This window comes from Palaemon carinicauda, chromosome 22, assembly GCF_036898095.1.
Source record: "Palaemon carinicauda isolate YSFRI2023 chromosome 22, ASM3689809v2, whole genome shotgun sequence".
NCBI classification, from domain to species: domain Eukaryota; kingdom Metazoa; phylum Arthropoda; class Malacostraca; order Decapoda; family Palaemonidae; genus Palaemon; species Palaemon carinicauda.
Window position 1 is genome coordinate 3,200,785 of NC_090746.1, and position 22,982 is coordinate 3,223,766.

At 39.7% G+C, this 22,982-nt stretch overlaps 1 protein-coding gene across 2 annotated transcripts in view; it reads left to right on the forward strand.

Moving 5' to 3' along the window:
* The first annotated feature begins 6,950 nt into the window (after positions 1 to 6,950).
* LOC137616277 (uncharacterized) overlaps positions 6,951 to 22,982 on the forward strand; it is a 58,991-nt gene continuing 42,959 nt past the window's right edge. The window contains exon 1 of one of the 2 annotated variants that reach the window (XM_068345905.1): positions 6,951 to 7,087. The gene's annotated coding sequence lies outside the window, so the exon portion shown is untranslated. The remainder of the gene's footprint in view (positions 7,088 to 22,982) is intronic. The other variant, XM_068345906.1, reaches the window with a different exon arrangement.

Consider the following 22,982-nt stretch of genomic DNA (forward strand, 5'->3'; position numbering starts at 1 on the left):
AAATATGTATGTGTGTGTATATATAAATAATATATGTGCATATATATATATATATATATATATATATATATATATATATAGAAATATATATATATATATATATATATATATATATATATATATATATATATATATATATATATATATAGACTATGAAGGGAGACTTATGTCAACCTGTTCAACATAAAAAAAAAGCATTCGCTGCAATTTTGAACTTCTGAAGTTCCACCGATTCAACTGCCTGATTAGGAAGATCATTCCATAATCTGATCACAACTGGAATTAAACTTTTTGAAAATTGTGTAGTGTTGAGCCTTATAATAGAGAAGGCATTACTGTTATAATTAATCAGATAAGAAAATAATACTCTATACAGTACAGAATAAATGCATTAGAACAATTCCTAAGGATAGACTGCTCAACGGAAATCTTCAGAACTTTTTTTTTTTTTTTTTTTTGCAATTGAAGAAGAAATAGACCAAATGTGTTTCTAAAAAGTAAATTTGCTATTAGGACTCGCACCCAAAATCGTAAAATTGTATATATAGTTATAGAAACATGATCAATGCAGATTATTATTATTATTATTATTATTGTTATTATTATTATTATTATTATTATTAGCTAAGCTACAGCTTCAGATGGAAAAGCAAGATGCTATAAGCCCAAGGGCTCCAACAGGGAAAAAATAGCCCAGTGAGGAAAGCAAATAAATAAACGATGAGAAAAAATTAACAATAAAGAGTTACAACGTCAAAACAGATATGTCATATATAAATATAAAAAGACTTATGTCAGTCTGTTCAACATAAAAACATTTGCTACAAGTTTGAACTTTTGAAGTTCTACTGATTCAACTACCCGATTAGGAAGATCATTCCACAACTTGGTCACAGCTGGAATAAAACTTCTAGAATACTGTGTAGTATTGAGTATCATGATGGAGAAGTCCTGGCTATTAGAATTAACTGCATGCCTAGTTAATGGATGCTGAAGAGCCACTGTCCTCGTCTTACTTACAATCATATTTGGAGTTTTGTTAGGGTTCAACTGAATGCCCTTCAATTTGCACCCATCTCCTAGTTTTAGTTAGATCTCTATTAAGGGATTCAGCAATCCCAGATACATCCGGGAGATGGAATTAGTGCAAAGAGAGTAGCACCATCTGTATATTCAAACCACACATGTATATATATAGTATGAAAAGTAATGGGCAAAGAACACTACCCTGAAGAACACCCAAATATCCCTATAATCACAATGGTGCCTATCATATATATATATATATATATATATATATATATATATATATATATATATATATGTGTGTGTGTGTGTGTGTGTGGATATATATATTTGTGTATATATATATATATATATATATATATATATATATATATTGGCATAAATTTTAAAATCTAAAAGTAAATAAAACACATTCTCTGTAAGACCAGAGAAGAATATGTCACTTTCATACATGAACTGAAATGCTTACATAGATTTTTGCATTCCATTTTCTTGTGAAGTGATTATCATCTATCGATTATTAAAGTTTTCACTTCAAGAAACTATCAGTGTAGGTGAACAAACTAATGTTATTGTCATTGCTAACTGTCGCAATTCTCGGACTAAAATGCAATTAAAGGGTAGAAAAGATTTTTTTTTAGCTACGGTAAGCAACTCTTCTAGAAGGACACTCCAAAATAAAACCATTGTTCTCTAGTCTTGGGTAGTGCCATAGCCTCTGTACCATGGTCTTCCATTGTCTTGGGTTAGAGTTCTCTTGCTTGAAGGTACACTCAGGCACACTATTCTATCTTATTTCTCTTCCACGTATTTTGTTAAACTTTTTATAGTTTAAATAAGAAATATTTATCTTTATGTTGTCACTATTTTTAAAATAGGTTACTTTTTCCTTGTTTCCTTTGCTCACTAGGCTATTTTCCCAATTGGGTCCCTGGGCTTATAGCATTCTGCTTTTCTAACTAAGGTTTTAGCTTAATAATAATAATAATAATAATAATAATAATAATAATAATAATACCTACCTGTGAACGTCTCAGATGAACAGGACTGTGGGATTTTACAGGTTTTATGAACACTCGTAAGTAGCAGAACGGGTTCTACAACTGGTTCTAAGTTTCTTCAACAATGGTACAAGTTCCACCCAATCTTGCAGATGGTCGATCAGTGGGAAAGTGATAACTATCAAAAATATCCTATTCCTAATGACGTAGCCTTTGTTGCTATTCAACTTTTTTTTCGCTTTCGGGATAGTGCCTTAGCCTCTGTACCATAACCATCGATTGTCATGGGTTAGAGTTCTCTTGTTTGAGGGTACACTCGGGAACACTATTCTATCTTATTTCTTTTCCTCTTGTTACTTTTTAAAGTTTGTATAATTTATATATGGTAGATTTATTTTAAATTTGTTGAAATAACTTCTCTTGTAGTTTCCTCATTTCCTTTCCTCGCTGGCTTATCGCATTCTGCTTTTTCAACTAGGGTTGTGATACGATATTCCTAACCGAGAGGCAACAGTAATTCAATTCAAATCTTACAGAATGCTTCACTGTTATTCTTACAGCTTATCTGAATACGTGTTCATAACACAAATATCCCACCTTCGTTGTATAAAAGAACTAACCGCCAACTTTCAATTAATACGTAGTTACGATGTTTGGAATGGGTCTAATCAACAAAGCAGTCAAACTGGTTATGGATAGATCCTTACGGGTTAAAGTAACACCCATCTTCTGGGAGCTTCATTCTATTCACATTTAAGCAAAACCTGAATATAGAATTTGTGTTTGACGTTCGTCACCACATACAGATAAACAATGAATGCCGTGAAAGCATAAATATATACTGTTTAAAAACCCGGTAATCATAATCGGAAATTCTCTGTAAAAATATACTGTTCTCAACCGTATTTCACTAACATACAGGTGAGCGTAATTTTACCTTACTTTGTTATTATCTTTTACGGGTTGGTGACCGTAATATCACTCTTTTACGGCAATATATCCGTTTTTAAAACGGTAAAAATCCTGGGATAAATGTTGCCAAATATTTACCGTTTTTTAATGCAAACTTTCAACAGTGTACGTTTGATTGTGGACTTATGAAGATTACAATGAGGCCAAATACACTAGATAAATTGAAAAAAAAAATATAGAAAAATCAAATACACGGGGCTCAGAATATTCAATTACTTGTCTCTAAACTAGAGAATAAAAATATGGAGCCTTAAGAATAAACTAAAGACATATTTTCAAGAAAAAAATATCATAATTTTGTACCCTAATATGGGGCTTCACAGTGTGGCAGTTAGACCGCCGCAATACGTCTAAACTTTGGTCTAGAGTTGGTTTCGGTAATAAGTTATTCTTTTCTAACACTCAACTTGTGACAAAAAGAACTGAATTAAATTTACAAGAAATTTCAAAGGATGCAGCAAAGCACACTGATACTAACGAATCAAATAGAAGAAAACACAAAATCATGTAATCAATAGTCACTCCCATATTTGCATGAGTAGTTTAATGTAACCGGGTACACACACACGCGCACACGCGCGCGCGCGCACACACACATACATATATATGTATATATATATATATATATATATATATATATATATATATATATATATATATATATATATATATATATATATATCATCATCATCATCGTGTCCTCCTACGCCTATTGACGAAAAGGGCCTCCATTAGATTTCGCCAGTCGTCTCTATCTTGAGCTTTTAATTAAATATTTCTCCATTCATCATCTACTTCGCGCTTCATATTCCTCAGCCATGTAGGCCTGGACCATCCAACTCTTCTAGTGCCTTCTGGAGCCCAGCTGAACGTATATATATATATATATATATATATATATATATATATATATATATATATATATATATATATATATATATATACACTTTAATGGATGCTCTCTTGGTCCTATCACTACCAGGATTAATAGAATACTCTATCAATCCTTCTCACTACCTGATCAACTTGTTATGTTTAAAGTGTCACACTGCGTTTATGTGTAGGCCCCTATTGTCCAATCCGCATTATCGAAACATTTGGGAAACAAGAAAGTCTTCAGTTTCTTCTTGAAATCCTTATTAGCTTCAGTCTTTCGTATCTCTAGTGGCCGCATAATTAAAACCTCAGTCTAGGTTTTAACCCATTAATGTAAATCTTGGCAATAATAGTTTGAAACCATTTGTGACTATTCTTGTGTTTACACGATTTGTTGGCTGTACGATATGTAACAATTCTCTTAGATTGTTTGGACGCCTTGTTCTGTTAACTCGATGGATTATTGTACATATCTTAACCTCTATTCTAGCTTTGACATGTAGCCTGGTTCCTGGTTCAAAATTTTCCACTCTGCAAAATAAGTTTGCGAGCACTCTATCGCCTTATATATGGATACAAAGCTTCTAAGCTTATTCTTAATATTGTAATTAAGCGTATTTTACCTGTATTATAAACAAATTAGTAATGAGAGTTTCAATCTATGCTTTTATCCCATTCTATCTTGAAATCAGTTGGGATAACACCTTGTTATTGTGGTCAGTTTTGACTTTTTAAATTCTTCTTTCATATGCATTGCCCTAATTATAAATGCAACCAGATCCCTGCTAGGATTTTGCGACATACCTACACTTATGTCTACTTTCATAAACTGTCCTAATTTTGGGAATGAAAATTAATGTTTTGTTGTATCTTCTTCATCTTTGCACAGGTCATACAAATTATCTGCATATTTTCCCCTGAAATTTGCTTTTAGATTGAGCATATTTAATCTTGTCTTCATTACAAAGGTTGCCTTATCCAGACCCATTTCTCAGATATATTTCTGTTGCCAGTGCAATTCAATTAGTATAGGAGTAATCCTTTCTCCGGGTGGGACTCCTTTTATCAGTTTAGTTCCTTTGTTTATTATGGTTTGTAATTTCCCAAGTTACATTTTGGAGTTGCAGTAGTTAATCCTACTAATAGCATAGTTTATTTCAAGATTCCTTACAAAATTTTCATCCAATTAGGCTACTTCTATAAAAACAATTTTTAAAATCTAGCGATTTTACTACATTATTTATTTGAGCAATGAGAGACAAGTCACTGTTCTTGTAATTGTTATTCTTGTAAATTATTGCAACTCGTAAATATATCTGAATATCTGGTGTAGCACTAATCTGATATTAAGTATCAGTAAATGAACCAATTATATTTTGTATGTTGATTTTAAAGAATTCTAGAAGTTAATTAGCCAGTTCTTGGTCGCTCTACCGCTTGGGTAATTTTTTTTCCTATTATACCATATAGGAGACGATATAACGTATTCATATCTGTTGTTGCTTCGCAGATTTTTCTCTCATGGTATTAATTTTATTTCCTTCCTTCATAGGTAATTATATTAGCACATGGCAGTTTTGTATTCTAGGCCTACCTATGTACTATAGTCTTTTCCATCATTGGACACATGGTATCATATTCAATTGTCCAACAAATATTCGAGGAATGTTGATAGCATCGTTTACTTTCTTTGGAACTTCATTAATAAATACACAAGGAGAGAAATTTTATTTATATCAAAAACTAATTTGCTTTGGCACTACGTGTTTCTATAAATTTATTCTAAAAGTAATAAGATTGTGCACTAGTTGGAGGTATATAGGCCTAGTGCATTTCTCCCACATTTATATATATATATATATATATATATATATATATATATATATATATATATATATATATATATATATATATATATATAGCCTATATATATATATATATATATATATATATATATATGTATATATATATATATATATATATATATATATATATATATATATATATATATATATATATATATATATATATATATATATACTGTGCGAGCTGTTTTTAGAGAGAGAGAGAGAGAGAGAGAGAGAGAGAGAGAGAGAGAGAGAGAGAGAGAGAGAGAGAGAGAGAGAGAGAGAGAGAGAGAGAGAGAATCAATAATTTCTCAAATAATTTACAAATAAATATGGAGTATAGTAAAGCACTCATGGATATTCTGTTATTATTAGATTTCAAGCAGAGATTGCATTCAGTGTCAGTCCTTGACATGAATACCTTTATGATTTATCACAAACTTCCAGTCTTATTTTCTTTAAATAATTTTAACGCAAAACTTTTATGAAAAAAATATTTAACGGTCATGGATTCACGAAATCTCACTTTCCCTTAATATTAGTTTATTATGCTTTAATTATCCTCAAGCAAGAAAGATAGTTATCTACGAATAACTTTTAATAATAACATCAAGTCAACAATTTAAGCCAAACGACCTTAAGGGTAGAGAGGCTAGAGTGGCTGGGTTTGTTCAGAACTATTCAAATAAGATCACATTATCTTAATGGAATGATTAAGTTTAAACTCGTTCGAGAAATATTACCTTTTATTATCATTATTTTTAGGAATCTATTTCTTTTGTTAAAGAAGAAAATGAAATTGGATAATATATAATCTAACGGACTCATGACATCAATTGATGTATTTGTAAGCCGTTTCTCTTTCGCATAGTTGAAACGTAGAGAACGAACTTGCGTTGTGCTTAGCCTTCTCTGCGCGTCAGTCTTAGTAGCGTTGCCATTCCAGTGCCTTTCGCGCTAGAAGTGGCCTGTTTCTGGAGAATTTAGCGAATTTTTCCTAGCTGGCACGGTTGCACTATTGCCTATTTGACGCCTTTCAGACAAATCCAGCACAACATACAGTGTTTTTAAATCTAAGCCTTTCTTCAAAACTTCAATATATTCAAACAATTTCTGCTTTGTTATTTTTATATCTTAAGAAAGGATTTAGCGTTTTTTTCTGGCGTGATTTTAGAAGCTCATGCAGCGCGTATACAAATGTAGAAATGGCAACGCTGTTTCTCAGTTTCTAGGTTGTACGCTGAGTTGTTAGAATTGCTTGTTGAAGCTCCTCACAACCTGCGTGTTTTTAGGTTGAAAATAGTGTTTTCGAAGATATTAACATCTCGGGTAACTATTCGAGGTTTCCTAAGTTTAATTTTAAAGGTAAATAATGACGTTTATAATAAAAAACAGAGTTATGTAATTGGTGTATACTCGTATTCGGTGTGGTGTTGTCTCAATGTTTACCGGGTTGCTAACCCTCCAATTTAAGGCGTGAATCATTAAACATAGCATTTAGATTCTTCCATATAACAAAATCACTCTCTTATAATTCCAGTCATATGTCTTGAGTTGCGTTAAAGCTAGTGATAGCCATATCTAGAGTCTGTGAGCCCCGGATCCTGCTGTGGGAGTCCTCATTTCGGTTTGATTTTACTATCGTATTTTCCATAAATTGTCACATAAACACAGGCGAAAGACATTTAACAGTTGAACCTCTTATACTGAATTAAACAATTTGTCAAATCCTTATTATCTTCATCAGAAAATGAAGTTTTTGATTGCATTAAGAATTGGTGTCCTAAAATATTCACAACATGTCTAGAAGACTTTTTTTAAAGTTTATATTGGGAAAATGGAATTAATATTAATGAGCAATATCCTAACAACTTAAGATTTGTAGATGACATAGTTGTGTTTAGTGAATCGTGGGAGGAACTATATATGATAGAAGTTTAATAGAAATACAGAATGTTGGACTGAAAAGGAATATGAGTAAAATTAAGATAATGTTCAATAAAAATGCAGATAGACAACAAATAAGAGTCAGGGACAAACTTCTAGACATTGTTAATGAATATACGTACTTGGGAGAGACAGTAAGTGTTTTCCCAGGACACGAGACCTAAATTAAAAGAAGGGTAAGTATGGGATGGAGAGCTTTTGGTAAACAAAATAAGATTATGGAAAGTAAAATGCCACATTCTCTAAAAAAGGAAAGTATTTAATCAGATGATCCTACAAGCATTTACGGTAAATGTATGATACTTTAATTTCTAACCAAATACTGGCTGTCTTGTGTTTTATGCATTTCTGACCATGGTTATTGGGGCAAACCACTCGTTCGTGAGTTTTTGGACCCCCTTATGATAAGATAATTATGGGGGACCCCAGTGGGAAACCAGGGTTTTTGGGTTGGGAAATATTAACGAATGATTTGCAGCAATGAAAATGGTCAGAAATGTAAAATAAACAAGATTACCAGTTGGAAAACTATATGGTTCATGTAAATGGCTGAAAATAGGACGAAATGGGATTTTTTAGCTCCTGAGATTTGTAAAAGGGCACAGAACCTAGCTAACCCACCTAACCTAATCTAGTAGTTCCCAGGTCACAATCCCTAGGCGGGGGCTAAACAAAAGTAAATTACAATCTTTACAGAAGCATTGTATTAGTAAAGTTTGTCCTGTGTATTTCTATAATAATACCAAATTTTGAAATAGATTGAACTTCCCTCTTGGAGATGTCTATGTGATGGTGGCGGAAACTGAAGGGGCGTGTCAGTCTCTCAGGAGGCATGGGTTTATTACATAATAATAGGATAAGAGGTGGTGAATTAGACGATTTTTACATCGAAAGAAGATTTATTGTCTAAGTTAATTTTCACAAAAATATGAACTTAAATCTTCTTCAAATCGAGTGAAATAGAACTTTAAATCTTGGAAATTCATAACAGAAGAAATCCAAGTTTCCCGCTTACTTTCAAATGATTTGATCAGTTCATTACAGTGGTAATTAATTCATAAATAATAGACATACACTGGGAGAGCGTACTCAGAGCCAGTTACTATTAATCTTCCATCTGTAGAAGAGCAATTTATATCTAAGTCTCAAATCTGACTTATTAACTAAACATTACAGTCTTAATTTCTATCCAAGTCAAGTAAGAGGGAGGGGCACACACACAATACTTGTCTCACATTGTATGTCTAAGGCAAAGGTTAATACTACGATCGCAACCTAGTGGAGTGTCTTTTGAGCGTAATGGTCGCCCAGCGGCGACAAGGGCACGCGACCGTCTCCCATGCCCGACTCCCCTCACTCTACTGTACTTTTAAGGGTGAATTTTTATGGCACCCGTCTCTATGAGGGCCAGGAGCTTCCGCTTGGGAGATAGGTGGTATCCTTTTGCTATGTGACAGCTGTGATCCAGGTTGCCCCCGTGCTTTTCCAATCTACCTCATGCTTTGACCTGGGAACTAAAAGAATGACAACAGTTTATATTCAACAAAAATGGTGCCACTCTTTCTTTAGGCCCTTTGGCTTGTGACATAATTTAAGTTGAACTGATTTACACAATACCCATTTAACTCTATGAATATTTTTTGTCTTGTGACAGGAGTGTGAAAAAAAGGCTGTTGTAGTACAACATCTGGGAACTTGTGTATAAATATTTGGAAGCTAGTCATTGGTTAAAAAAGCCAGGTAATAATCATGTCATACAAAAAACAGAACTGCTGGCAAACACGAAGGTAAGCATCGCATGCGCAATAACTCACCATCAGTCTCCAAAATGTAAATGATGGAGTTAAGAGTGAGAAATACGGTAGACTTCATATTTTGATTCATCAATACGCAAGTTATTATACCCCAGCCTTATCGTTGTTATTATTATTATTATTAGAAGCAAGATGTCCAATTCGCATAATCAGCCATAAGTTTGGACATCGTTGTCCCAGACTTCAAACTTGGTTCATATTTGAGTGTATGAAAATCTATGCCAATTCATACATGTTAAATTCATAGGTGAAGGTCAACAAAAGGTCAAATTCTGGTCATCAACCATACGGCCATAATTTTAATCATAAAGTAATGAAACTTGTAGGGATTTTAAACTTATTTAAAGAGCTGGAATTGACTACATTTTTTGATATCAAGATCACAGACGAGCAAAATGTCCATATCACGCAATCAGCCATAAGTTTGAACATTGTTGTCTCAGAGACTTCAAACTTTGTCCATATTTGAACAGCAATTAATACATGTAAGTTGTCGCGACAGAGGTCTGCGCTCTACTGAGTACCCCTCTAGTTTGGTTTGGTCTATTTTTACCTTAAGTTTTGGGTTTTATGTATTCCTGACCATTTTTATCTTGCCCAGCATCCTTTTATTAACACTTGAAATACTCCAGTAAGAAGAAAATATTTTTATGGTAAAGAAAAAAAAGAGTAAAATGGGAGAAATACAGGGTTTCTCTGTCCATGATCTGTACAATTTACAAAACCCACAATTCTACAAGAAAGAAAGATGTCCTGATGACAATGGTTTGTGAACGCACCTGCTGAGAGCTCACTCGCTTTGTTTCTTAAAGTAGGTAACGGCTACAGTACTTCCTAATGATATTAGTTATGATGTTCAATTAAACCTAACTGTAAAATTTAGAATCATCTATTAAATTTCAATATGGATATAGAAAATAGAGGCATTTACTGTATTAGTCTACTATGTCAATTTGTAAATGTAAAGACTAGATAGGATGATGTCATGGCAAATGGTATCTTGAAAAAGGCATCCATTATGACATTAGGGAAGAAGATTGACATGGCTTATTTTAAATATATAGCGTAATTAAAGTACAGTGAACAAAGAATGTAAAAAAAATAACTTTGTACGCTATTACTCACTGCTCGTAAATATGGTAAAATATAGTCTTCCAGATGTATTTTCCTAGGGTATTTTTAGTGAGGGCATTAATTTTTGGTAAGAAAAGTAAAAACATTATCAAAACATTCCGGAAAAGCATGTTTCACTAGGGAAACTAATAGCCGGGTAAGTCCTAACCTAAGGCCCCAACGTAACCTAACCAATTAGGGTGCCGTATTCTTACATATGAGCTGAGGGGTGTTTCTCTGTCCTGAAAGCCAAGTGTCTTGCCTCATTGTTTGGAGATGCTGAGTACGGACTCCGTGTAGGAACAACTTCATGTGTTTGTCTTTGGAATACAGTACTATAAGATTTATTGTGCCACCTACAAAAACGTGTTCTTCTGTAACATACAATAACTATCACATTTTGGGCATTTAAGACAATTGAAATGTTCACAGTTGAACTACAGAGGCATCCCAATGAAAAGAGCTTTGTAAGAACAGCTTGAAGATGCCAAAACATTATCTCATTCGAAATGAATGTAGGCGATTGGACTTTGGGAAGTTAATCGCTTAAAATTATTTCCATAAGGGAAAACTTCATTTCTAAAGAAATTTGCATACCTGTACTGTATATGATTGTGATTTGGCAAAAACATTTTTTCCTACGCGAATACAAACCCTGTCATTTAATAGGAGTATGATTTCAGCTTGGCTAGAATTCAGCTGTTAGCATTTTTAAATATTTAACTTAGCCGGTGAATATATAATAGCTGCAACTCTGCGGCTCGACAGACAACATACTTAAAAAACTCGCGAGCGATCGCTATGCAGGTTGCGGGTGTGCCCACCAGCGCCAACTGTCGGCCAGATACCACTCTCGAATGTAAACAAAACCTTCAATTCTTCTCTGTCGACGTTGACGACAAGACATACTTTTACTCGCTGTAGAACCTGGAGTTTTCCCATCATATTTGGTGAAGTACTTTAATTTGGTTTGAGCTTTCGCAGTACAGGTGTTTTTCTTCAACATAAACTCTTGAACTCTTTTTTGAATCGGATTATTTGTTGATGACTTAGATCGTTTTTGGAATTTTCTTTGACTAATTCAAAATGGCTGACCCTTCTCAAGTTCCTAAGTTTCAAAAGTGTAATGCTAGGGACTGTAATAGGCGTCTTCCAAAGGCTTCTCTCGACCCTCATACTGTTTGTTCCAATTGTCGGGGTAAAACCTGTCAATTGGGAGTTCGGTGTGAGGAATGCGTGGGCCTTTCGGAATTCGATTGGATCGAATTTGATAAATATACACGCAGACTAGAGAGAGATAGGGTAAGGAGAAGTTCATCTAGGTCCGTAGATTTTTCCTCTCCACATGCCCCTGAACCTAATCCTTCCCCTGTAGTGGTTGTTCCTAACCCCCCTCCTAGCACTCAGGAGCCGTCTATGCAAGACATGTTGCGTGCTATTCATGCCTTGGGGGAGAGAGTTGAGGCTTTAGCAAGTGACCGTAATCAACTCATGGCTGACGTGAAGGAACTCAAGTGCCAAAGTGCCACGGCGGAAAGTGGGAAAGTGCTTAGTGTTACGCAAAGTGTTGTGAACAGTGTTGCGACCGAGGGTTCGTCTGTTCGTGCCTGTCGTTCACCTAGTCCGGGACCTCTTGCAAGCTCCCAAGCCCAGGAGAGAAGCAATGTCGTACGACTTATGGGTTCGAGAGGCCTTGATCAGCGAACAGACGTTCCCTCTTTGGTATCAGGCGGATCTCGTCAAGATCGCCCCTACCATAAGACGAGAGAGCCCATTTTTACCTCGTCGTCCGAAGGCGTTTCACGTAAGAAACCATGGAGCAAGGTCTCTAGACCTTTGAAACGCAAGTCGGTCCCTTCAGGACAAGTCCAACGTCCCGGATGTAGTCACTGGGACAGTTCGGACCCGTTGCCGTCATCTGATGACTGCTCGCCGCCTAAGAAAGGCAAAGTTGTGCCGTCTCAGTCGCTAACCCCGTCTGTTACCGCACCCGTTTCCGTAGACCCTAAATGGGTTATACTGCAGGACATGCAGTCTAAGCTTGCGTCCTTTATGGAAGACTACAACGCAGAAAAGGTTTCCGTTGAACCTAGCCGTTTTTCTCATGGAGATACTGGCCGTCAGCCATCCAAGCGTTCTGTTGTGCGTCCTGTTGACGTTGATGTAGCTTTCTCGCGTCAACCAGTTGGGGTTGTACCTCCCCCGATGCGGTCCCGTGTGGATTTCCAGCCGCACGTTGACGTTAGGCAACTCACTGATGCGACTGGTGACGTTCAGGACGTTCACCAACCATCAAAGTTGACTTGTTTTGACGCGGTGCGTCAACCTCTGCAACCCAGTGTGGTGTTGACTGCACAACCCAGACGGTCTAAACAGTCTTGGGTGGACGCTGTGCGTCCTCGCGCACCTGTTGTTGTTGACAGTTCCCAGACTGTTCAGCAGTTTCAGGACGCTGCGTCCTGCTCCGTCACTTATGCACCAGTGCGGCCGGACGCTGCGGGTCAAACGTTGCCTACCCCTTTGCCGTTTTCTCATCAGTTATCAGATGAGGAACTTTCAGATGAGGACGTTGCTGAACCCCAGCCTGAGGATCAGCCTTCAGATTTAGATGAGCCTAGAGCAGTTCCACCATCTATGGACTTTAAAAAAGTCATGCTTGTTTTTATAGAGTTGTTCCCTGAACACTTTATCTCTGTGGCTCCTCGTTCGCCGCCGTCTGAGTTTGTTTTAGGCGTTCCTGCTGCCATGCCAGCCTTTACAAAACTCGTTCTCTCTCGCTCATCCAAGAGAGCTTTACGGCTGTTAGGCGATTGGTTGGAAACCAAGAGGAGTTTAGGGAAGACGGCCTTTGCCTTCCCCCCATCTAAACTCTCGTCTAGATCGAGCGTCTGGTATGCCACGGGAGAAGTTCTCGGCTTGGGAGTTCCTGCCTCTGCCCAGGGCGACTTCTCAAGTCTTGTAGACTCTCCCCGCCGCCTTGCCATGAGACGCTCGAAGATTAGTTGGTCATCCTCAGACCTGGACCATCTACTTAAAGGCATCTTTAGGGCTTTTGAAGTTTTTAACTTCCTGGACTGGTGTTTGGGAGCCCTGAGTAGGAAAATCTCATCAGCCGATAGGGATGTCTCCTTACTCATTATGTCCTGCATGGACAAGGCCGTCCGCGATGGATCCAACGAGCTTGCCGCCTCATTCACGTCAGGAGTCCTAAAGAAACGAGAGTCTCTGTGCTCTTTTCTATCAGCAGGAGTGACGCCCTGTCAAAGATCTGAGCTACTCTTTGCGCCTTTGTCTAAGTTCTTGTTTCCTGAACTCTTAGTTAAGGAAATAGCCTTGTCTTTAGTGCAGAAGGACACCCACGATTTGGTTGCGTCCTCGGCTCGCAAAGTTCCCCCTTTGCCTGCCTTGTCTGCTAGACCTAGGATAGACACTCCAGCATCCAGGTTTATTCCGCCCTTTCGTGGCAGAGCCCCCAGCAGGGGAGGTGCTCGTGCCGAAGGGAAGAGAGGAAAGAGGAAAGGATCCAAGTCCTCGCGGGGCAGAGTCTGACTGCCCGCAACTTCAGACAGCAGTAGGTGCCAGACTCAAGAACTTCTGGCAAGCCTGGGAGAAGAGAGGCGCAGATCAACAATCTGTGAGGTTGCTCAGAGAGGGGTACAAAATCCCTTTTGTACGCAGACCTCCTCTAGCGACGTCCCCCATCGATCTCTCTCCCAGGTACCGAGAGGAAGCAAAGAGACAAGCCCTGAAACTGGACGTGTCTCTTTTACTAGAGAAGGGAGCGGTGGTCAAAGTCTCGGACCTTCAATCACCGGGGTTTTACAACCGTCTCTTCCTAGTACCGAAGAAGACAGGAGGTTGGAGACCAGTGCTAGACGTAAGTGCTCTGAATGTCTTTGTCACAAAGACGAAGTTCACCATGGAGACCACAAAGTCAGTCTTAGCAGCGGTCAGAAAGGGAGACTGGATGGTCTCTCTCGACCTAAGGGACGCTTACTTCCACATCCCCATTCACTCAGATTCCCAACCTTTTCTGAGATTCGTCTTCGACGATGTGGTGTACCAGTTTCGGGCCCTGTGCTTAGGCCTAAGCACGGCTCCTCTCGTGTTTACGAGGCTTATGAGGAATGTGGCAAAATTCCTCCATTTATCGGACATCCGAGCCTCCCTTTATTTGGACGACTGGCTTCTCAGAGCCTCTTCCAGTCATCGCTGTCTGAAGGATCTCAATTGGACTCTAGATCTGACCAAGGAATTGGGACTCCTAGTCAACTTGGAAAAGTCCCAGCTGATCCCATCCCAAACTATTCTGTATTTAGAGATGGAGATTCACAGTCCAGTTTTTCGGGCTTTTCCGTCAGCCCCCAGAATAGATCAAGCCCTGCTCGTCATCCAAAAGATGTTGAAGAAAGAACGTTGCTCAGTCAGGAATTGGATGAGTCTGGTAGGAACGCTATCATCCCTGGAGCAATTTGTCTCGCTAGGAAGGCTACACCTCCGACCTCTACAATTCCATCTAGCTTTTCACTGGAAAAAGGACAAGATGCTAGAGGCGGTCTCTGACTTGGTGGAAAGACAATATCAGTCTACGAGAGGGTCTTCCCCTAGCAGTTCAGAAACCCAACCACGTTCTCTTCTCAGACGCATCGGACTTGGGCTGGGGCGTGACGCTGGACGGTCGGGAATGCTCAGGTCTGTGGAACTCGAGTCAGAGGAGCATGCATATCAACAGCAAGGAGCTTTTGGCAGTTCACCTGGCCTTGATAAGCTTCGAGAGTCTCCTTCGAGGCAAGGTGGTGGAGGTCAACTCGGACAACACCACAGCCTTGGTGTACATTTCCAAACAGGGAGGTACCCACTCACTGACTCTGTACGAGATCGCAAGGGACCTGCTCATCTGGTCAAGAGATCGAGGCATCTCCCTAGTAACGAGGTTCATCCAGGGCGACTTGAACGTTCTAGCAGATTGTCTCAGTCGGAAAGGTCAAGTAATTCCAACCGAATGGACCCTCCACAAGGATGTGTGCAAGAGACTTTGGGCGACTTGGGGTCAACCCACCATAGATCTCTTTGCAACCTCGTTGACCAAGAGGCTTCCAATCTATTGCTCTCCAGTCCCAGACCCAGCAGCAATACATATAGGCTAGATGCCTTTCTCCTAGATTGGTCACACATAGATCTTTACGCATTCCCACCATTCAAGATTGTCAACAAGGTACAGTACTGCAGAAATTCGCCTCTCACGAAGGGACAAGGTTGACGTTAGTTGCTCCCCTCTGGCCCGCGAGAGAATGGTTCACCGAGGTACTTCGATGGCTGGTAGACTTTCCCAGAAGTCTTCCTCTAAGAGTAGACCTTTTACATCAGCCGCATGTAAAGAAGGTACACCAAAGCCTCCATGCTCTTCGTCTGACTGCCTTCAGACTATCGAAAGACTCTCGAGAGCTAGAGGCTTTTCGAAGGAGGCAGCCAGTGTGATTGCAAGAGCGAGGAGAGCTTCTACCATTAGAGTTTACCAATCGAAGTGGGAAGTTTTCCGAGACTGGTGCAAGTCAGTGTCCGTATCCTCGTCCAGTACCTCTGTAGCCCAAATCGCTGATTTTCTCTTATACCTGAGAAAAGTTCGCTCCCTTTCAGCTCCCACGATCAAGGGCTACAGAAGCATGTTGGCCTCGGTCTTCCGGCATAGAGGCTTAGATCTTTCCAACAATAAAGATCTGCAAGACTTCCTTAAGTCTTTTGAGACCTCTAAGGAACGTCGTTTGGCTACGCCTGGGTGGAATTTAGACGTGGTCCTAAGATTCCTCATGTCAGACAGGTTTGAGCCTTTACATTCAGCCTCCCTGAAAGATCTCACTCTTAAGACACTTTTCCTGGTATGCTTGGCCTCGGCTAAAAGAGTCAGTGAGCTTCATGCCTTCAGCAAGAACATCGGTTTTTCGTCAGAAAAAGCCACTTGTTCTCTGCAGCTTGGTTTCCTAGCCAAGAATGAGCTGCCTTCTCGTCCTTGGCCTAAATCTTTCGATATTCCTAGCTTATCGGAGATCGTAGGCAATGAACTAGAGAGAGTATTATGCCCTGTTAGAGCTCTTAAGTTCTATTTAGCTCGTACTAAACCTTTACGAGGTAAATCTGAAGCATTATGGTGTTCGGTTAAGAAGCCATCCTTACCTATGTCAAAGAATGCTTTGTCATATTTTATCAGATTGTTAATACGAGAAGCTCATTCACACTTGAGTGAGGAAGACCGATCTTTGCTTAAGGTTAAGACGCACGAGGTTAGAGCTGTAGCAACTTCCGTGGCCTTTAAGCAAAATAGATCTCTGCAAAGTATCATGGACGCGACCTTTTGGAGAAGCAAGTCAGTGTTCGCGTCATTTTACTTGAAAGATGTCCAGACTCTTTACGAGAACTGCTACACACTGGGTCCATTCGTAGCAGCGAGTGCAGTAGTGGGTGAGGGCTCAACCACTACAATTCCCTAATTCCATATCCTTTTAATCTGTCTCTTGAAATGTTTTTTTAATGTTGTTTTTATGGGTTGTTCGGAAGGCTAAGAAGCCTTTCGCATCCTGGTTGATTTGGCGGGTGGTCAAAGTCATTTCTTGAGAGCGCCCAGATTAGGGGTTTGATGAGGTCCTGTTGTATGGGTTGCAGCCCTTGATACTTCAGCTCCTGGGAGTCTGTCAGCATCCTAAGAGGATCGCTGGGCTCCGTGAGGAAGACAGACTTACAAGGCAGAGTAATCGTCTAAGTCGACTTCCTTACCAGGTACCTATTTATTTTGGTTTTGTTATATTGATAACTGTCAAAATGAAAAAACTCTTAGCTTATACGCTGTAAACTTAATTAACTCTGGTCTCTACCCACCTCCTTGGGTGTGAATCAGCTATTATATATTCACCGGCTAAGTTAAATATTTAAAAATGATATTTTAATTATAAAATAAATTTTTGAATATACTTACCCGGTGAATATATAAATTAAACGACCCTCCCTTCCTCCCCAATAGAGACGCAGCGGGACGAGAAGTATTGAAGGTTTTGTTTACAATCGAGAGTGGTATCTGGCCGACAGTTGGCGCTGGTGGGCACACCCGCAACCTGCATAGCGATCGCTCGCGAGTTTTTTAAGCATGTTGTCTGTCGAGCCGCAGAGTTGCAGCTATTATATATTCACCGGGTAAGTATATTAAAAAATTTATTTTATAATTAAAATATCATTTTAACAAAGTGTGTCAGTGGTTACTGGAGGGTGGTGTGGGAAGGCCTGCCCCCTCGCCAGGACACTGAGACGCCACTTTGATATCAGCCGCTGAGGTGTACAGATGTTACTCTCGGTGCTCTTACTTTGGCTGTTTAATCTTTTTCTTTTGTTTAGCTGTGCAAGTGTGTGGTAACAGAGAAAAAAAAAACCACCCAATGGACACATGTTTCTGCCCTGGAGTGGCTTGATGAAAGTGCAGCATCTTTAATGATTACAGAATTTGGCTGTCAGAGCAGTAAAAGAAGCCAAAATGGGTCAATCTTAGTTGGGTTTTTTCTCCAAACAGAAAATCTGTCGGACCTCTTCCTCCTCCTGGTAATTTGAGTTTTGACCTTCCACAGTCTCCCTCCATTGGTGTGACGAAGATAGTGATAATGCCTTGGGAAAAAAACAGAAGTATTTATGATTGCTTCCCCGCAGTGTGTGTAGTAATCTCTCATTTCTCTTAATATTCAGCCTGAAATTCCTCAGGAGACTGAGAAAATCTCCTTGAGGAAACTGTGGCTTTCCTTAGGTGTAAAATGCATCCAGTAGACAAAAATTACTACTAGCCATCAGTAATAAGCAGGGATCTTCCCTACCCACTAAGCAGGTAAAAATACCTGATGTAGAATTACCCTCCATATCTGTGGTCTCAGGACCACAGACAACAGAAGTAAAAATGACGACAGTGTAGAAGGAAAAGTTATTCACATTCCTTCCTTTACAATTCATATATATTCAACTCGTCCTTCTGTGAAGAATTCACCTTAGTAAACTCTTTTGCCCTCGTTGTGCTCACCCTCAAGAAATAGCTTATCACTCTCACCCTATAAGTTTGTGCTCATCATGCTCTCCTCCAAAGTTGCTTGCATTTAGACAGCCACAGTAATTGCAATTACCTCTTGCATTTAGACATGCGTAATAATTGCACTTACCTCCACAATTGCAAGCATCTAGATAGACGCACTCATAGCGATCACCTATACAAGCGTGGTCATCACACATTGGCAAATGCGTTCAGTGCGTTCTCAAGAACACCAGCAGGTTCAGGGACCATGCTCAACCATTGTACTCATCAGCGAATGTGCTACATGTTCAATCATCGTGATTGCCTATTGCGACTACTTTTAACAAGCATTCCACTTACAGTATCACTTTTCAAGCACGTGCTTGCTTGGCAGCATACCATCACTGAGGTCATGAATAGGGTAGCCTGAAAAAATATAGGTAACGAAAGCAATCGCTTGACTATGAGATGGATTCGTCACACGAGCTCTGATCACTGCAATTTACTCTCTCAAAATGTTTGCGCGCTTGCGCCTAAAGTTGCCGATTCTATGCCCTCTTAAGATATTCACATCGATCGAGCTCACATGATCATGTAAGCTTACCAGCTCGTGGTTGCATAGGGTGTTCTCCTCACACTTGAGAAGTCACCTGTTCACCATCATAGATGGTTCTCCCCTGCTAGCATGCACAAACCAGTGGTTGCTATTTAAAGAGTGCGAACTCTAGTTATGGAGGAATCATCTGGTCACTCACGCTCCACAACACGCACACGCTCCCCTTCCATCTCCCGCGCAATATATGTGTGCTCTCCAGCATGTGAACGCTCTCCATGGGATGGGTGCCTTTCATATGATATGACGCACTTAAACGGGTGCGCACCTCTATAAAGAAGCCCAGTCTCCGGAGAAACTTGAGGGAGAGTGGGCATATATCGCATACAACCCACCCTTCAAGGCAAATGAACATCATTTCTTGCTCTCATTTCCCAATTGAAGAGGATATATATCAGTGGATATTGGGTCACCTAGTCCTCTTCATAATCATGATCAGCCAGTAGATAATTCATTGAGTAGGGAAGACTTGTCTGCAAGAATGCCAAGGTAATAGCACTTGCGTTCTTCCACTGGGAAACGTTCTTATGGGAATGAGAATTAAATCACTCAGGATCGTGAATCGGTAGTTCAAGCCTCGAATGAGGTACTACCTTCAGAAAAGAACTTGACCCAAGAGTGACCTGCACTGATCAGGTACTTGGTGCATATCACTTTTCCCCACTGATCACTTCTTCATGGAGTCACCCAATGCAAGAGTTGGAATTAGGAAAGGCTTTAGGGATAACAGTTTGAGGTGACAGACCACTATGAAATATAGTAGTTAATGGCCTCGTTAAGAGTGGCAAAATATACCACCACCTGGCAGGGGAATCTTATCGAGTCGGTGGACAAGGTTGGCAGTTCCATAAGGCAGAACCTTAGACAGGGGAGGTTTTGTGTGTCAAGTACTGCCTTCCCTTCACCAACTCACTCCAAAGTTGCTGAACCGCTCATTACATTCGAAAGGTTACGTCAAAGACCCATTCCTTTGGAAGAAGGTCAAATAGATACCAGACAAGAAATGGTTGAGGGGGTCAATAACTCTTCTCCAGAATTCTACATCAACTTGTTCCTGGTTCAAAAGCTGTTGGGAGGTTGGAGACCAGTCAGTGACCTGTCCCACTTGTTCTTCAAACTACAGTAAGTTCAAGAAGGTCACCCCCATTATGGTCCCACAAGCAACAAGACTGAAGGGATTTTTACTGCCCATAGACCTGAAAGACATACAGTACTTCCAAATTTGAGTTCACTGGAACTTGAGAAAGCTCCTTTGGGTTGCCCACCAAACAAGGAAGGTCCAGTTTTGAGTTCTCTGCTTTGGACTTCCCACAGCACCCCAAATGTTCATGAGTGTGTTCACACTGGTCTCAACCTGGGTTCAGAAGATGGGAATAAGACTTACCTGGAACCTTGATGATTGGCTGTTGTTGGCGGAGTCAGAGTGCTAGGTTCTACTCTACAGGGACCTTCTCAAATTTTGTCAGGATCTGGGAATCTGGATAAATCTTAAGAAGTCCATTCTCACCTCACGTCAGAACCTTGTCTATTTGGGAAGAGTATAGTGGTCCAAGGAAAAGTCTTCCCATCGCAAGGCAGACAACACCCTTCCTGACATGGGAATTCCTTATAGCAAAGAACTGGAAGAGACTACTTGGGCATTGGTCTTCCCTGGAATGTCGGATCCCACAAGGAAGGTTACACCTTTGTTCCATGCAGTGGCCTCTGAAGTCCAGTTGCCAGAGAGAGTAGGCAGTGCATATTTGTACTTGCTTAACGTCAGGTCTGTGGACTTAGGACTTAGAGGAGGTCTAATCGGAGATAAAAAAAAAACACTTGGTAGTGTTGATGAGTAATAACATTACAGTACCTGTAGTGCCTTATGTCAATAAGTGGGGCCAGAGGATGGGTCAGTTTCTTGATCTCCTTGCCAGTTAAGAGTGATTATGCACCCATAGTTGGAGGACAACATAGTAACCCTGTTGGCACATTTCTTCCTAGGGAAACTAACTTAATCGGCAAAAATCTAAGCTGTCGCAATCAAGCTGCGGATTCAGAAAAGTCTGAATCCTTTAGTTGCAAGGTAACTTCAGACTTGTGGGATATTCAAGTAGGCATGTTTGTCACATGCCTCAATGGCAAACTAACAGTGTATTGCCTCCTAGTGCTGGACCAAGCTGAGGTACTGGAGGATGCATTTCAACACCTGCTGGACAGCCTCAATATCTATGCTTCTCACTATTCTGTTTCATAAGGAAAGTGATCAGCAGAGGTTGTATGACACCCACTCAACTAACAATGGTGATGCTGAAATAGCCGCACGAAGAGTGATACCCAGACCTTAGTCTACTGACAGAAGTTCCAAGAGAACTCCCAACTTTGTACAACCTCTTATGCGAGTCACACATAAAGAAATACCATATTGTAGTGAACTGGCTGTCTTCACAGTTGAAAGTTATCCAGTATCTTCCGAGAGAAAAGATTTTTGCAACCTACTGCAAAGCAACTATCTGGATGCCTCCAAAAGTTATCACCAGTAGTCTACCAAGCAAAGTGGGCAATCCTCATTGATTGATGTCATAAGAAGATCACTTCTCTATTCTAAGCTTTGGTTTCAAAGGATGCAGATTTTCTTGTGTACCTGTGGGTTGAGGAACTCTTCTCGGTTTTGGAGGTTAAGCTTTATCACTCAGCCTTGATCCAAGTCTTCAGAATAAGAGGAGTAAATTTCTTCCTCTTGTCTCTCATGAAATAAAATCCCCCAGTTTGGAATGTGACTAAAGTCTTTTTACTCCTTTAGGCTCCTTACAAACCCTTGACGTAAGTCTCAGACAGTGATCTTACTCTTAAGACAGTATTTCTGTTAGCCTTAGCTTCGATCAAAAGAGGGGGAGAGCTGAATGGTCTGTTATACTTAGTGTCATATTCCCTAGGGTGGAGACAGGTCTCGTTCCCATCGGTCAGTGATTCTAGGTTTGAATCCTTTTCACTATCATTACAGGAGGAGGTGACCGTTAATCCTACCGACTTGCTTCTGTGTCTTGTAGGGCCAGTGAGGCTCTTACATAAAATGAACAAGATCATGCAGGCCAAAAAGGAAATACCATCCTATTCTGGTTTTGTGAAGTCATCAATAAAGCCTACAGAGAACTTAGGAGGAGAGCCATTGGCCTTAGCCCTGTCTAGAGCTCATGGGATGGGTACAACTATAGCCTCCAGATAGAGCCATTCAGTTGCTCTAGTGTTGAAGGAAGGTATCTGGAAGGGACACTATCTTTAGATTTTCTCCTACAAATCCCTGTTTACAATTTATTATCCATAGGACCTTTGGTAGTTGGCCAGTAAATGATGTAGCAAGCCTCGCTCCTTCCAGGACAGAAGCATCATTTCTAAGAAAGCATTTACATCATAACATTAAGTTTTCAACATTAAACTTAGCCGGTGATTATATAAGCTGCAGCTCTGCTGCTCGACAGAAAACTCTACGTACAAAATCCGCCAGCGATCGCTATGCAGGTAGGGGGTGTACATCAACAGCGCCATCTGTCGTGCAGGTACTCAGTACTCAATGTAAACACAGAACTCAATTTTCTCTCTGTCGTGCCACCGGCAAGACCTACTAATTCGCTGTTGCTAACTGGATTGGTTTTCACATCTTTTTGGTGAAGTACACGTTTCTAGTTTTGAGCTTTCGCTTTGCAGGCTTTATCTTCAATACATCCTTGCATTCTTTTGTTGATATCGGATTATTTGTTGATG